At 34.3% G+C, this 18,468-nt stretch overlaps 1 long non-coding RNA gene across 1 annotated transcript; it reads left to right on the top strand.

Moving 5' to 3' along the window:
- Window positions 1-1,252: 1,252 nt before the first annotated feature.
- On the top strand, window positions 1,253-3,115 carry LOC136035098 (uncharacterized). Its single transcript, XR_010619331.1, has 2 exons — window positions 1,253-1,479; window positions 2,962-3,115. It is a non-coding gene; the product is annotated as an uncharacterized LOC136035098 (long non-coding RNA).
- The last annotated feature ends 15,353 nt before the right edge of the window (window positions 3,116-18,468 follow it).

The raw sequence follows: 18,468 nt of genomic DNA, 5'->3' as shown, positions 1-18,468 counted from the left end.
CGATTTATAAGTCATTCATTGCATCTTACATCGGCCATCTCTTAAATCCTAGATTGCCGATGAGACTGATATTTTGGGTTTCTTTTTAGCTTGGTTTCAGGCGATCTCTTGGTTGTTCTTGGTTCTTGTCAAAACACTACCGTGTTTGTGGTATATGTCTGTCTTCTTTTAGTTACTGTTTCATTTGTTGCGCGACATCATTTCGATACCAGTTCATATATATTTTTCAGCTGTATACGTTTTCTTCTTGCGACAACTTGGCTTTGCTGTATTCGTCTTAAGAATCTAGATTGAAAGTGATTATTGAATAACCATAGTTGGTATCTTCATCAAGACTGCACATTGTGATATTCTCCATGTATTGATGCTATTTAGCCTTTCAACTACTTTTTTAGTATTTCTTGTTGTGTATTTGCTGCTGAGAGTTTTGGATATTAAAATACCAGCTAAATACTTTTCCAACTTTTGTGTAGCTGAACCTACTCTTTAAACAATAGGTCTAAGGGGTATACTAGCTTGTGAAATTTGGGTGTACCATGAAATTTAGGAATGACTGGTCTGACTGGAAAGAGTATCCGGTAAAGTCGATAATTAATCTTATTGGCAAGAATGAGATTATCCAGAGCCTTTTTGACATTACCATAAGCATCCTTTACAGTATTAGTATCAACTTTTTCTTGCGCTTTATTATCACTCAGGATGTTTATTGATTTGCTGACATACTCAGTCTCATTGAGGGTCACTACTGTATTGCCTTTATCAGCTTTGATAATTATGATGTTGGTATCTTTCTTGAAATTTTTAAGGACCTCTATTTCATTTTTTTGTTAGATTCTCCTCAATATGTTTCTTTTTGCACAAACATTTCCTGAGGGTCTTAGAAACCAAGCTTATAATATCTTGTGGATAATATCAAGGGTTGTTTTCTCCTTCTCGGTCCCAAAGGTATAGTGTTTTCTTAATTTGACTAAAATAAGATTAAAGTCTTCTGGGAAAAAATGTCTTAAATATTAGAAAAATTTATAAAATGAATATAAAGGTTTTAGAGATTTTTAGAAGTTGTTCAGTCCGTATTTTCTTTTAGCTGTCGTAAGCTCCCACGAATAAAATTATAGTACATTTTCATTTCACCTTTCTTTAAGTAAAAAAAGGATTCGTTTCTACAAGGTTATGTTTTTTCTGCCTAGTATTGGAAATTGATATACCACATTTCCTTCATCCACTTTTTCTTACATTTTTTTTTCGTGTATAATACATGTCCTTAAAAAATACATTTTTGCAATGATTTTGTTTTTCTTTAATGTTTAAAAGTTGATGAATTCGATTTAATCTTAGAGATAAGCAAACTTGATTTGCCGGCAGAATACAGGCTCAGGATCAAGAAGAAATTAGGCAAGGCCCTTTAGTTAAACTCCCAAGTCAGAAATTTTAGAATTCAGCGCAGAATGTCAAATCAAGCGTTCGGCTAATTAACGAATGGTTAGTACCTCCTAGTCTCTTTTTATTTATTCTTTGTAGGTGATAACTCATTAATTGTAGCATAGCTCTCTTACTGGAAATATTTATGACTCTCTTTATCTATTTTTTGCTTTTTGTATAACGCAACAAGAAAGTTGTCAGCAGCTCAAAATTTTCAGTTTCTGACTCGTAGAAAAATTTTTGTAAAAGAAGAAAAATCTAATGCAATATACATTTATTACGAGAAGGTTTTTTTTATTGAAAGTGAATATTACGGGGTGCTTATTGAGGAAATGGTGCTTATTAAGGAATATTGAGGAAATAGATAAGCAAAGACGATGTACCAAATAGTAACTTTATTTCAGTACTGGCATACAATTCATCTGATTAATGCACTTCAATAGAGTGACTATTCAGACAAACATAAACTCAGATTTAGAGATAATTATCGGGTGCTTCGATTTCCTATCAAAGTCAAAATTTGACTGTGTACCAACCCTTTTGTCCTATTTTATATATTCTGTGTTGATGCGCTGTTTTACCTCCCTCTAAATACGTATTTCACGACTTCACAATATCACCGATCTTTTTCATCTGGGTAAAATGTTGTTCAGTTTCAGAACTGACAGGAAATATATTCGAATATATTTAAAGCTATGCTATTAACTTTTACTTTAAGTCACGACTTTTTCTTTTGATCTTGATAAAATGCTATTGTCTTATGAAGTACCTTCAAATTTATGCAAGTCACGTTCAAAGTCAAAAGTTGGTTGATCCCAAAAAGCTAGTTTTTATCATAATTTTTAACTAATGTATTTAATACTTCAAGAAAAAATGTTTTTTTTCATTATTCCGAAATCAGTTTGCAAACTAACAATTCGCAGAACTTGGATTTTTGGAAGAACTATAGGGCTGTACGTCACATACCCTCTTCCCGTCGTAGAATGATGCCCTCATCATTCAAACTAATCTTACCATTTTTATAATAATTTATCTGATATTTACTTTTTCAAAGTTTCATACTGTTTATTAAAGTTTTGAAATTCATCCTTATATTTCCTTCACCACGGAATGGTTATTGATCTACTTCTACAGAACTATATTCTTTTGTGTTTATTATTTTTATTAATACACTTAGAACTATAATAATTAAGGTAATATTGAATGAGAATTTCAATTACATTATTTGCGCGATAAAGTTTTTCTTCCTACACCTAACATTAATATGACACACTTGAATAAAACTACAGGTTACGCTGTGAATACCTCGTTTGAATTGTTTTTGTCTTGAGTCGTACTTGTTCTTTTAAAAGTGATTTTAATTCAATTATCTGTCCAATTGATTCAAGGTTCTCAAAATATTAAAGCATACGGGCCAGATTAAATTCACATTAATGATTAAAAACACTTGGCAGTTTTATAATATTTTGCAAATCACTACTGACTCATTCTTGTTATAATTCATCACTAAGTTTGTTATATCATTTTCTTGTCTCTTTCCAGAAGCCACAAGCAAGCTCAAGGCTCGTTTCATTAGAAATGGCATTCCAGAGAAACTGCGGTCTGACAATGGAAAAATTCAACGAGATTAATAGACTTCTTCAGATTTATCTATATCAAATCAGATGGCTAAAGGAATAAACTTTTGGTTCTCTTAGCTGGAAAACTTAACTTAAATCAGCCTATAAAATCTTGTCAACCCCCTCTCGTAATTTCTTTTCTATTTCTTTTCCACAAGCTCATTTGAGCAAAATTACTTTTTCTAGAGCAGTATGCCTATTGGTGGTTAAGACTCTTGGCAGCATGGACTTAAAAAATACAAACATCCAAATTGAATGTGACAGCAGTATGACCATGTGTGGCTTAGAGTCTTTTGAAGGCTTAGACTTAAAAGATAAAAACTAACACATTGAATGCTTAGTTTTGGGACTTCCTGATCTCAAACCAATAAAAAAAGAAAATTTATATTTTCTATTTGTTTTTCCTTTGCTCAATGAGCAAAATATTTTGTTACAGCACTATGCTAATGTGTGGCTTCGACACTCTAAAATCCCTTAAAGGCAATGTAGTTTTTAAAACAATTATATTGATTACCCATAAGATATTAATATAATGTTTGAAAATAGTACTTTTTTAAGGAAAATTGTCAGCAAAGAAAATACATATCTTTAATGTTTTTTCATGCTATCTCCAAAAATAGCATTAAATTGTATGAGATGTCCTTTAATACATGGTTCTTGAGCCTTTTAATCAATTTTGTGAAATGAGGGATCTCTTTTTTCATCTTAGTTTATGCAACTTGTAAAGCGTCAATAATAATATTTTCTTTTAAGAAAGGCAAAATGGATTTTTCCGACAATAGGATATTTTAACAGCAAACAAATGACGTCCATGTAATCAAACAGTTGTGAAAAAATTCACAGGTAAATAACTTAGGCCATATATTTGACCTAAACGGAGGTGCATAAAAACTGACATTAATAAAAATTTTGTTTTGGCTGCCATTAATCAAAATTTAGGCCTACTTAAAAGAAAACGATATTCTTAAAACAAACATCACAAAATTTAAAAGCCAATATGAACATACTTTTAAGCCAGTTGATGTGATGAAGTCCGAAAATGACAGTCAGGAGATAAAGTGGATGGGCCGAATAAGATTCTTAATGCCACCTGCAGCACTAGCTCTACCTATGGGCTAAATGTTTCTGAGCTGGAAGGTGGAAAATGAAGAAGCAAAAGAGCTGAAGGAGTATACGACTCTAAAATCGAAAGACACCAATTGAATTGTTGGTCAAATAACCGGTATTTGCAATCAAGTTCCTGTCTAGTTCTTAAATCAAACTGCTTAATTAAGGCAAATAGTTATTGATGGAGCCAATATAGCTCATCAGTATACGATATGCGGATATTTGACCCCAGAGAATTTTGACTCATTCAACGATTCTTGACATCCAGATTTGACTCCAGAGATGTGCTTTGGACTACAAATATTTTTTTAGTCACGGACATAAAATAAATGAAGTCATTATAAGAAAAACATCTAATTGAAAGATCCTAATGAGTAAGAGACATTAGAGACTGATAATTTCCTGTGGACGCCCCATTGTTATCAGCCGGGGTATAAAAATTATAGTTTTGTCTGTATTATTATACCGACAAAAATTATATTATCTTGGAAGTAAGAGACAAGGTGTCATCAATTTGGGTTATTTTTCTTGATGTTTTTAATTTTGCAAAAAGTAGGGGGATTATATGTTAAGATTATGATAATATATCAACAACTTATGCGATCTACTTTGACCATGGAGACAAATAACCCCACTTGACTTTGGCAGGAATACTTAAGTTTCTGTAAGTGCTATTGAAGAGCACCATATGTAGCAATACAAAAATTTTGTTCAGTTGCTGACTGTTCTATATTAAATGTTTTTTCTGCTGAATTCATACCGGTCAGTCTTCATTCAGTCTTCGCTCTGGTAGTACCTTTTTGGGGATTTATGGAACTTGAAACTCAGTATCTGTTCTAGTTATTACAGTAACCAGTGCCAACTAAGAGACCATTTATAAACATTTCGATACGGATTCACTGTGCTAGTTATTCTTGTCGAGGAACAGAGAATAAGAAATTGTCCAAGTTATTGTATTTATAGTTGGACACCAAATCCGAAGGGTTTTCATCGTACTGTTGTTGTGTGCAATGATAACTGGCATGGCTTATATTGTCATTAGAGAGCCTATTCATAATGATAATAACTTCGATCTGCCACAATAAATAATTCTTAAACACAGTTGTCAGATTTATCTTCGGGAATTAGGACCCGTTAGCATCATGATCCTACTCGTCATGGCATTTTGGTCTGTCACCATAGAAGGAATGTATAAGCCATGCCATAGAAGGAATGTGTTGTCACAATCATTTTACTAGTTATGGGTTCTGTGTGTGCTTGTGTGAAAACTGAAATAAATACCTTATTAAGAAGTTGTAATTTTTCATGATTATCATCTATATGTGAAAGAGTTTCAGGAATTAATAAAGAAAGTGGACAATTGGGGCTGTGAATCTTTGTTCCTTCTTACATCCAAGAATCTTGTAGACAACTTTGGACTTAGGCAATAACATTCGACTGAACCTCTTGACAATCTCGGCGAAGGAACTTGGCTGCTCGATTTCTAGCTCTTTATATTTTAACCATGAATCAGATGTTTTAATTTTTACGTTTTCTGGCCATTTATCACCTATTTCTTTTACCTTTTGTCCAATATACCCAGCAAGGGTCTGTCTATATTATTAAAACTACCTTCTAGTAAATATTGATACTTATCAACCTTAACCTTTTTGAAGGGGCTGCTAAATAAAATTGAAAGGCACTTCACAGGTATCATTACAAGGCTTTAGCTCCTCTCGGACAGAAAGAGACGGAATATAATCAGAAAATGCAATGTAAATATACTCTACCATGATCATATTTGGCCGAACTGTTCAGAGTATCAGAAAAACCCAAAGAACAATTTAGTGATACCACCAATATAAAATGATCGCTTTTTCTCAGTAGGGGTAAAAACTAATTATTACTAATATCATCACGTAATTTCGTAATTAAAAGGTCCAAGACTGAAGTGTTTGAATTAGGCCGCAAAAAAGTAGGGTTCTGAATGTGCTGATGCAACTAACGCTCTAGTAAAGTTTGTTGGAATTGATTTTCAAACGACTCATCAGAAAGTTGTGTTGTAGTTGAAGTCCAATCATTAGAGAGAGGGAGAGAGAGAAAGAAAGAATGAATGAGAGAGAGAGGGGGATTGGCATATTTCAAACACTCTCGCTTCATAGCTAAATTTAGTTTTTTACAAAATTTTACATTTAAACAAAAATCACACACTACGGCTCAGCATTGAAACTAAATGTGAAGAAAGGCACAAATGAGTTGGTGTGACGATTAGTTTGCAATTTTACGGGGTAGAGTTTGTTTTGTAACCGAGTTCAACTATGGGGAGGGACTGGTTCTGGTAGTAGTGATCGGTGGCTCGTATTGGGTAGGAAAGATTTTCCAAATTGTAATATCAGGTGTTCAAGCCAGACTTTAAGTGGAGATAAATACAGTTTAACGAGGGCTAGGTCATAGGTTATGTTGCGGTTCGGAATATAATCATTGTTACTCTTTTCTGGACATACTATGTCGCATAATAGATACGCCGTGCGGATAGCAAATGGACCCCACACCGGGTACGCGAACTAAAGCAACGAGAGAACATTACACATATATGCATGGAAAAGACTTTTATTATCACACCCAAAACACCTCATTTTGGTAAGTGTCTGAAGGCTTGCATTAGCCTTGTGGACGGTAGAATTTATAGGGGCACTGAAACTACAGTCACTAGTGAAAAGTCACCAACCGTTAGAAACTTAGAACTAAGTAAAGAAACAGAGGACAGATACCGAAATGTTTCTTATTATTAAATGTAGACAATTGAATTGGACAACGATAAGCTACTACAACTTTGAAAGCACTTGTGGGCCCAGGTAACTTCAACACACCAGCAAATAGACATTCACTTATACTGAAGAGATTGGATCATTAACCTCCATATACTTCAACGGAATATGAACACTAATAGAAATCCTCGCCTATAATTCCTGTTTACAATAATATTATAATCACGCACCTTGTGCAAATACAAATCTGGTTGTTGACAATTCTCGGGTATTGACTCCGTAATATCGATGACGTGGGATTTGATGGCTGATATCGGGATTAAAATCCTTCAGTTTTCGAAGGTAATTAGTTTTCCTTTGCATAGAGAACAGATAAATCACTCCATCGTTTCCTCACGAAAAGAATTCAGATTCATAAGTTCCAGTTCCGCTTCGTCATTTCTGATCTCCCAACCAAATACGCCTTCTGCTTTCTTTTCTTGAGGTTTTTGTTTCAAAACATTGTAATTTTCTGATGTGTAAGTTTGGTGTTTGTGCAATCATGAGAAAATTCAAAAACTGCAAACAAGTCCTTTATGTTCGATAGATTATTTAACAGGAAGAAAAAAGCAGCATCTCGTTCATTGGGGCTGCGAAACATTTGTGTAACTAATATGTTCACACTTTTCAGTTTTATTTCACCTAGGCAAACAGAGAACGAACATGTAACGGGACTATTCTGAAGGATAACTGTCAGTTTTGAAATAAGTTTCAGTCTATTTTCCCGAACATTGAGGGATTTAGGGAGGTTTCGAGGACTTGCTGATGGTTGCATAACTTCATCAATGACCTCCCAAGTTTTCTTAATATTTTTGCCACAATCCGCAAACCTTCGGGAAAAATTTGGAATTTTAACTTCTCGAGTCAGCGTTTTAAGCTTGTTCTGGCATAGTTTAAAAGCCTCTAATTTAGTATTGCTTGGTCTTTTCCTATACTCTTTCCAAAGGTTATGTTTCCTCCTTATTGACTTCAGTATTCCAGCTGTAGTCCGTGGGGGTTGATCTTTTAGAAAGTCTTGGTTAGGGTGCTTGGCGATGGTGTAGAAATTTCTCCTTTACTGTTTCATGAAAAATTCAGATACCTCATTTTAATTTTCTAAGCTCACCCTCTCAGGTATTTTGAACTCCAATGACGTAGTGCATAAATCACCTTCCAGCTTTTTGATGTTTGCTGGTGTATTTCGGAATCTTGATTAACTATCAGGGGCTTTTCTGTCATCAAACTTCGGTAGTGAAGTTAAATTCCTACTGGGTAATGATCCGATATGTCTGATGGTAGCACTTCATTTTTTACAGAATATATAGATGAGAACACATTGTCAATTAAGGTTGCAATTTGGTTTGAAATTCCTGTAGGGATATTCATACAAGAAGTTAATTCTAACTGGCCATTGAGGGTAATCTCTGAATTTCGCAATCGCTAGATCTAACCGTTTGAAGACCGGTATCATTAACAGTTGAAATATAAAAATAAAGAAACATAGTGAACTTATCTTTAAGCGAGGGCCGTGCTCAGCACTTGCCTTGCAAGTGCTTTCGGTTTTAATGCACGGCTCAAAACAAGTTCTTCACCTGTCTGCAAATATGGCAAACTCTATTAAACGTTCAGGAAGCGTTCACTTAAGCAAACTAGATGGGACGTACCCCAATAAACAAGGGAAGCAGCAGTCCCCTTTCATCTAATCCCTGTATTTCTAATTGAGACTCTCCCCGCGGGTACAAGGGTGCTTGCAACGAGAAACTGCCCCTCTTTTGCTTGCCTATTTGGGTTATTTTTATTAAATGTAGTCCTTTCACTCAATCCAAATCACTGTCAGAATCAGTGTAATCCAGAAAAATGCATTTTTTCACTTGTAATATATTCCAAGACCACACGGTTAATCAAGCTTAAATTCAGCTTGCTGTTAACTGGCCAAATATAAAAAGAGATAACCAAAATAAACTACGGAAGGCACGAGAACCCCCCCCCCCCTTTCCAATCCAATTACCACAACTAGAACTAGCACATATGCAACTTCATAAACACATGTTTAAAGGCTGAATTCAAGTTAAATTAACGGAAGCTTCAGCGGGATTTTTGAAGATTTATGTAGCATCATGCATCAATTTGTTATGGCAGCCCTCCGACAGAAAAATCACACCACCCCTCTGGCTGTAGTTCGGTACATTCAAACTCAATACGCTCCAACAATACCCATTGGGGTTGGTATTGATGCTACTATTCTGCCCATGCCTTCATTGATCTTATCTAGGAGTATTGATGAAGAAGCGGCCCCTTTCATATACGAAGTAATTTCTGTTCGTTTTAAATTTTAATGTCCTCCTTACTTTCAGTTAAAAAACTGTTTTTTATATTTAATTATCTAAAGACTTAAGGCGTAAGAATAGGAGTACCGAAAATGAAGCACCCAATTACCGACGGATTTAGTCCTCTCTGGTATAACGCTGCCCGTGCTTGAGTATGAAAAACACTGTCAAATATTTTAGACATGTCTAGGGTTGCGAAATGAGGTACGCGACGAGTGCGATGGGCATCTTTTAACAAAGAGAGTAAAGCACGGTGAGCATGCTGACAGCCTAGCCCAGATATAAAACCAAATTGATTATCATGATTTAGACCAAGCCTAGTGATATAAGGTAGCAGCAGGTATTCAAAAAGCTTGCTAAGAGTACATGCTTTTGTTATGGGGCTATAAGAACTGCAAGAAACCGGGTCTTTTCCTTTTTTCAGAAGTGACGTGACAATACCGCATAAGAACGAATCGAGCACACACTAATTACTAATACACATTTGAAAAAACAGTTGGAGATGAAATACAGCTCAAAAGAATTAGGAAAAAAATTCGAAACACTAATCCCATCAAGATCCAAAGATTTTGATTTTAAACCCTCAATTCCTTTAACAACAGCCGACTTTTTAACTAGAATTACATGTTTCTGACATAAACGTGACAACAAATTTTTTTCGAGCAAACGTGAGAAACGCCTGCGCGTTTCTCAACTTTCAAAAATATTTTATAAATGATATTCGATCCTAGATGGCCGAGGTATAATAACACTAGGTATAACTTGTATCCGGAAACTTGGCAGAATTTATCACTTTTTGCCACTCACTATTACTTTTCGGAAAAGTTTCACCGGAGTAACGAACAGCGCGAAGATGGTGCTTATATTCGAGTTTCGTCTTTTGATTTAGATTGAACATAAGTAACCCGAGAAGGGCCACCACAGTTAGACCAGATTCTTAACCAGAAATTTGGCTTTATTCTTGACTTTTTTCAGCATAGGATCGCGTTTCCAGATTGCTTTTTAGTTATTCCGCCTGATACGGATCAGTGGGACGGCCACATCTTCAGCTTGTTTTACACATGAGATAATGTCACGATAATAGCGATTCAAATTGGCACGAGCATTGTCAATAGTGGGGTACCCGTTTGTGCAAAGAAGATGGAAAGTGATACGTACGGTGGACAGTAGAGCTTCAAGTTTAGCAAGGTAAAGAGGGATGTCCGTTTTAGACCAATTACCTTTTTCAAACCACTTATGCGACAGCGATGGTTGGCCTGACTATACGTCAGAAGTAACCGTAATATTGAAATACAGAGGTAAATGAGCATAATCTCTCTCATCTTCATCGATATGTACTGCTGAAGTTTGTAAGGAAGGAAAGCAGATAAAGTGGTCCAAATTTCAGAAGGAACCACTACAGTGGATATATGTAAAACTGAGGTCTTTCGTTAGGACCTTAAATTCCGAGGGTTGACCCTGAAAAAGCGCTTCCTTACGTGTTGAGGAAACGGTAATGTCACAGTTTAGATCACTTATAAGCACCCACTTGTATCCTAGACGCTCAATACCAGATATGAGAGTCTTTAATTTGTTGCAGGCATTCGCATAACCGGAGAAGAAAGAAATATATCTTCTATCATGGGGCAAATAGGCGTTAATTAGGATTACGTCTGCAAGCCGGATTGCATGATAGTGTTCAGAGGATTATCAGCTAGGAGACAAATAATTAGGCAAAGAGCGTTTAATTATACAGGCAAGACCGCCAGGAGGCCGGCCTCGGGTACGAAGGGCATTCGTGCTGAAAACAGCTTGTTGTGGACTTCGGCTTAGACAGTTTACATTGCAGCTTGGGAGCAGGTGTTCTTGTGAGAGAACAACATCAGGATTAACTAGTTTCTCATCAAGGCTTGACACTTTATCATTTGTCCCTTTGATGTTGAAAGAGCACGCTGAGACCTTATTCTTGGAATTAGCAAGAGCCTTTAACCTGGAGCAACGAAAACTAAGCAGCATGACCTCCACTACAATTTTCACACTTGGAGGTTTTACTGCAAAGTGAGTTACTGGAGTACATATGGGGATCAGAGCACCGTGAGCATTTGTAGCTTCTATCGGGACAGTTTACCGCAAGGTGGTCAGGAGATTAACATTTCCTGCAACACCTAGGAATTTGCCGATATTCATACACTCGGAACAGTTCATAGTCTATCTTCAGTCCAGATTTAAGGGCCGAGGAAAGAGAAATTTCGTCTTCGAAAGTAATTTTTACACAATTTGAGCTCCCCCTTCTCGTTTTGTCTCGAACACCCATACAAGCTATGAGAGCCGTAAAATCAAGATATTTTGTAACGCTTTTCATCTACCAAATAAACTTTTTCTCTACCACATGTGTAGCTGTTTTACCATTGATCTTAGTTTTAGGAATATGAGCTCTAACCAATTGTTTTCAGTTATTTCAAATAAACAAATTTTAATATTATATTCGTTTTCAAATTTACAAATATCTTTGATATCCATTGGAAAATTAGTAGTAGGTTTAAAGTTGAATTAATTCATGTTTATGATACTTAGATAGTCTGTCTACATAATTTTTAGCTGGATGAAACTAAGCGAGTATTGACCTAAAAAAGTATTTATTATCATTTTTTTTTTCAATCAACTTTTTCTATTTTTTACATATTCAGTTAATTTTATATGAGTACCTCCCGCATAATTTGGTAATATTGTCATTCGATAATCAATTCCATCGACTCTTTCAAATTGTAAGCCTGATCTGGGTGTATTCTCTATGACTAATGTGTGTATATTGCTGTGGTTACTGATCATATGGCTTTGTTCGATGTCACTATCCATATTAAAAATCCTGGAGTAGCTATGATAATGCTTAGAATTTAATTGTTCACAATTCATCTGAAAATAAACTATTACTCGATTTTTAAATTAAACTTTGTAACTATCTCTATTATTCAGTCTTTATTTAAATCTCTGACAACAGAGTCAAAAAGTGGTCCAAAATCAGTTCCATTTGAATTCACTGAAATATCAACTGTAAGGAAATTTTTTCTAATCCATTGGATACTTGGATAATTATCATGTTCTTCTTCTTTAAACATATTCTTGGAAATCTTGAATTTCTCTTGTTTTTTTCTTATTTATGAATAAATACGAAATGTCGATATTCCGTTCTTTTTTAACACACTCTCTCTCTACCAATTGCATTTCGAATGAATTGTCAATTTTGATTAAAATCCTTTTTATTGATTTCTATTTGACTATTAAAATAAATTTTTACTTTATTGTTCATTTCATTATAAGTTCCAGCACTTGAAATCTGTATTGATTTAAAAAAAATTAAGTTCAGTAACATCTTTATTTTGTACCTTATTAAATTGAATTTTGAGTCTGGAATTATTTTATTCTTTTATTTGATCTCATTTTTAATTTTACTTTTAATTCATGTTTAATATTATAGTAATATTGCTTTTTGTCTTTTTCTCTTTCTAAATTTTGTAACCATGGAATATAATGATTATACACTTATATATATTATTAAGATAATCATTGATGGTAATGAATATTTTAAATTTTTTGCCAATTATCTTTAAGTTATTAAGTTTGGCAAATAACCGCAATCCGCTAATTGTATAATGAGGTATTTGATTTTCCATCTCGACAATTTTGTACTTTCGTTGTAAACATCTTTTAATCAGTTCTTCAATATGCCATTTATTAATAACTGATTTTATTAAACAAAATTCCTAATCTTAAGAAATAGTCAAACTTAATGAATTCTATCTCTTGCTTTTTACTGCTCTTGAGACTTTCTTGAGAATGTAGAAGTCTGTTGGTGTTTAATAGTATGTTTAATGATTTAAATTTGTTTAATAATTTTAATCTGTAATAGATAGAGTTTTTTTATGCGAAGTAAAAGGTTACTGCAACCGAATGATTAACTCGGACAGTTGAACAAAGAAATGAAGTACCAATGATTAAATGAATTTTTACATTTTGAGGTTGTTAGAATTTTTAATTTTTTTTTAAAGAAGCAATGGGCAAAAACCCTCGATTAAAGGAAGTAGTATTTGTACTGGCAAGAGTAGCGCAGAAAACAGTCTTTTAGAACTCTATTATTCAAACTTTTCAGGGATTTATGATTTACAGAAAAATTAAAAAACATGGTTTTACTGTATCAAAAACTAAAATAAAAGAAGTGTTGCTAAATAAGAATAGTTAATATTTACACCATCCAGCTTATCATACACTTTAAAGAAGACGCAATTACATTCATAGTATAGATGATCAGTGGCAGACAGATTTGGTTGATATGCAGTAGTATAAAAATGAAAATAATAATATATTATTTCAGTCTTCGATTGTTTTAGTAAATATCCCTTGGTGTATTCCGTTAAAGGATAAAAACGGCTAAGGAAATTATTACTACTTTTACGGGTCTATTAAAAAAAGAAGACCTAAGAAATTACAATCTGATGAATTATTTTTTAAGTCATGGGATTCATTGGTTCTCATCTGAAGGTGAATCGAACCGCTTAATCTGTTGAACGGATTAATAGAACAAATCAAAGCTGAAGTCTTGTGATCACGACCAAGGGATTTTTCGTTCTTTACTTCGGCAAAGGAGATTTCCATGTGGAAAAAATCAACCACGACAAAAATTTCTGGCAACACAAAATGTTCTGAAGCTCCACAGATTTATATGAAAACTTTGTTAGCTGAAAATGTGGACGGAAGAGTGCAAAATAATATGTCAATCCCTGAGCCATTCTTGGGCGTGTCGACGGATACATAAAACCCTCACATATTCAGGCAAGGCTAGCTAGGCTAGTTTCTAGCTGAATTAATTTATGTTTAAGTATGCAATTACTCTATACTGTGCCTTAGTATGCGCTTTTTAGCGGTCCTTGTCATTAAAATATGTCTATTCAGTTTGGATGAGACACTGGTAGGGCACGGTTTCGAATCTGATTTTCAACGAAACTCTAAGACGTTTAGGTATTTATACGATTCAACTAATTGCCCGCCCTGAAACCCGAAGAGAACACTTTTGAACTCAACTTTCAATTGTTTTTTTTTGCTTGTCTGTACATTTACAGTTTCTGGCTAATGCCCCTCCCCCACCTCCAGATGATTCCCTTCCTATATGGTTACCCATCGGAAGATTCTCCCTGCGTAGGAAATTTTCCCTAATCTGATAAAATTACCAGTTCAATCAAGATTCTGTCTCTTGTACTTTTTTTTTCTGTCAAGGTGTAATGTATTCGTACAGACAAACCTAATCATTTGAAAATGTCAAGTTATGAAAATATCAGCTGAAATTTAACGGCTAGCAATGTCATCCCTTGACAAGATTGAGTCAACAGTCCAGCTAAGATCAGTACTGTCGACTGTGTGTGGGTTTGCTGAGGACGAACAGCAGTCACTCTGCGAGTTTTGGGAAGCTTTGTTTAAAAGTATGGATGAAGAAGACTCGGGAACAAACTCAAATACTACTCTCAGTCCTCTTAGTAGACTATTCCAGTTCAAGAATCATAAATTTTTGGCTTGTCACCGCTGTAACTGAAGACAAATTGATGATAATATGCCAAATTGGAAAAGTGTTGGAAATCCAGTAGGAAACTTTTTTCCCAAATGAACATCAACTAACATCACACACTGTTTTTACTGAAATGCCACAGTTTCTTGTGATTAACTGGACAAGAATACAATGGCACATAAAACACTACGAGAAGAATAATTGGTATTGAGCCAGATCACATTTTGTTGAAAAGAAAAATTAGCCAGTTCATATCAGATGTTATCTACAATGGCATCGTGATATCCTTGGATCCATGTATAGCAATTGCCATTGTTGTTTATACAGGTATTAGTTTCAAGTCTGGTCACTATTACGTTTACAGGCGAACGTTGGAAGGTACATAGTGTCTCTGCGATGACTCAAATGTGAAATTAATGGGTAAACAAACAATGGACTGTTCAGGTATGACTTTTGCTGCTCTTCAAAGGTATAGCTAAGCATTTTTTGTCTATGTTTTAAACTAAATTATACTTAAAGGAACTATAACTGATATTTTAGAGTGGTTTTAACTTCTTTTCTTATGTTTGGAACTAAATTTATACTTAAGGGAAATATAGCCTATAAGTCGGAAAATATTCACTGCTTCTAGTTTGTATTTAGTTCCTTCATAGCAAACTTTATTTTTTTTTTAAATCATTAGGGAATTTATAGTTACTTTTAAGACCATGTGAGTATAAACTAAATACTGAATTGACATTTATATATGAATGGCACACCGGCATACCCCAAAAACATGGTGTGTAAGCCTTGTTCCTGGGTACCACATATAAGACTGCTGGTTTGTTAGATACACTTGAAGCTAGAATCGTAGCTGATGGTGAACCAAAGGCATGCCAGCACACCTGAAAAACTTGGTTTGGTAGCCCTGTGCCTAGGCAACACAATATGGATTTGACCTGGGTTAGCCTGGATAGCAAATCCATACATTTTTCTCCCCTGGTTTATCTTAATTCATTGCATTTCGAATCTTATTTTGGAATTTGTAATAAAATTAGGGTCACCATCAGCGGCGCCTCCTCGTTGGCGGTGGAGGGCAACAGAATGGATTTATTGTTCAACAATCACAAGCAGGTGCGCATATATTCTCCAGTGATTTCACATAGAATTAAGCCTTTAAAAAAAGGTAAATTTTGGATTCGCCACACAAATATTGAGCCAAATGGAAAAGTGTGCTATTTTCCAGTTCCAGGAGTTCTAAGTCTCGATGCACCAGCTTATGAAGAGGTTGTTTTAGAGATCGGACATTCAATTTAGTGATGTGATAAGTCTAAATCCTGTTGGAAAATTTTACCCAAATGAACATCAGTTAACATCACACATAGTTTTTTACCGAAATCCCACAATTTCTTGCGATTAGCTTGGACAGGAGTGCAATGGCGCATAAAACTACGAGAAGAATAATTGATTTTGAGCCTGATCACATTTTGTTGAAAAGAACAATTAGCGAGGTCATATCAGACGTTAGCTAAAATGACATAGTGGTATCCTTGGAACGATATATAGCAATTGCCATCGTTGTTCATACCGGTATTAATTTCAACTCTGGTCACTATTACGTTTACAGGTAAAACGTTGGAAAATTGATGGGAAAACAAACAATGGACTACTCAGGTATGACTTTTGCTGTTCTTCAAAGATATACCTAAGCTTTTTTTGTCTATATTTTAAACTAAATTATACTTAAAGGAAATATAACTAAAAGGATGATATTTTTAAAGTAGTTTTAACTTCTCTTTTTTATGTTTGGAATCTAATTATACTTAATATAAATACAGCTATAGAACTAAAGATCAACAACTCAGAAATATTTCAGCTGCTTCTAGTTCCTATTTAATTACTTCATAGCAAAATTTATTTTTAAAATAACTAGAGAAATTATATTTACTTTTAAGACCATGTGGAAGTAAACAGTAAATACTGAATCGACATTTGTATAAGAATGAAGTTTGTATTGATTTAAAATAAGGAATGCTGGTTTGTTAGGTACACTTGAAGCTAGAATCATAGCTGATAGTGAACCAAAGGCACACTAGCATACTGGGAGAGATATGGTGTTGAAGCCTTGTGTCTGGTTACCACAGTATAGATTTGACCCAGGTTAGCCTGGCTAACAAATCCATACATTTTTCTTCCCACGTGTATCTTGATTCATTTCATTTTGTATTTATTTTTTAAACTGTAATGAAAATTAGGATCACCATCAGCGGCGCCTCCTTGTTGGCAGGGAGGGGCAACATAATGGAGTTATTATTCATTAGTAGCAAGTAGGCGAGCATATGTTCTCCAGCGATTTACCGTGGAGTTAAGCCTTTTTAAAATAAAATAAAATTTTGGATTCGCCACACAAATATTGAAATTATTGGAGAAAATCTGGGCATTAAAATTGAGAATCTTTAAATTCATATGGAGCTGCAGCACCAACCTGCAAAACTTTTTCCTCTAACACGTCTCAAATCTTTTAGTCTTTTCAAATGTTTTCTTCAGACGCCTAAGGCAATAATTCTAAAAAATATTAATTTTCCGATGGGGAAGTAGTAAACATTTGAATCGAATGATGTATTAATTTACACCACATATGCTTCTTTAAATTTTTTTGGAATGCTCCGAATTCATGAACGACAGTGTTTCTTGAATTTGGAAACTTCCATTCTGTTAAAATTAACTGTTTTATAAGCTCACCTCTATTTTCTAGGGGTGAAAACTGGATGATGCTAACATATGACAACTACAGTTTTAATTAAAAATGGCCAACTGAGGTCAACAGTTGAGACTTCTGGGTTCCACGAGTACTCCAACAGAATTGGGAAATCATTAGTTTAAATAGAACACTATTGCACATTTCATCAATACTATTATTTGTTTTTGTTTTTTTAAGCTAAAAAAATAAAACCTATTCATTTAAATGTGTGTTAGGAAACTACTAATGCGGTTACTCAAGAATAATTAATATTATTGTTTTACAGTTCTTTTTTTAACATTCCAATATTTTGCATATAGTTGAAACTATTTTCAACGCTAAAGCTTTTCTTTACTTTTAATCAGGGTTTCTTATTATTAGATTTAAACGACTCTTATGCTTCAACAGTCGTTCCTAAAGAACTGGGAGAAAAGTCAGTAATTGACTAACTTGGAGTTAGCGTAAATACAGAGGTTTTGAGGACGGGACAGCACCCTCATACACATAATAAATACTTCTGACTTTATACAGGGAGATTTTTCACATTGGGAGAAAGTAGTTTGGGGATGTGCACTTTCCAGAGAAATTTTTACAAAAGTAGTGCTGGTTTAATATATATATATTATATATATATATATATATATATATATATATATATATATATATATAATATATATATTATGTAATATTATATATATATACTAACTGTTGGGGTGGCGCTTCGTGCCACCCCAACACCTAGTTGGACGGGTGCTTCGCACCCCCCCAAGCCCCCCCGCACGCGTAAGTCGTCCACGCGCCATATTAGTTACGTGCCGTTGTAGTTGTGTCCCCTGTGTCCCACCTGCGAATAGAGATATATATATATAAATATATATATATATATATATATATATATATAAATATATATATATATATATATATATATAATATATATATATATATATATATATATATATATATATATATAATATATATA

This window comes from Artemia franciscana, chromosome 13 (genome assembly GCF_032884065.1).
Source record: "Artemia franciscana chromosome 13, ASM3288406v1, whole genome shotgun sequence".
NCBI lineage: Eukaryota > Metazoa > Arthropoda > Branchiopoda > Anostraca > Artemiidae > Artemia > Artemia franciscana.
The sequence above is the reverse complement of the archived record's forward strand: the minus strand, read 5'-3'. Positions and strand labels throughout refer to the sequence as shown.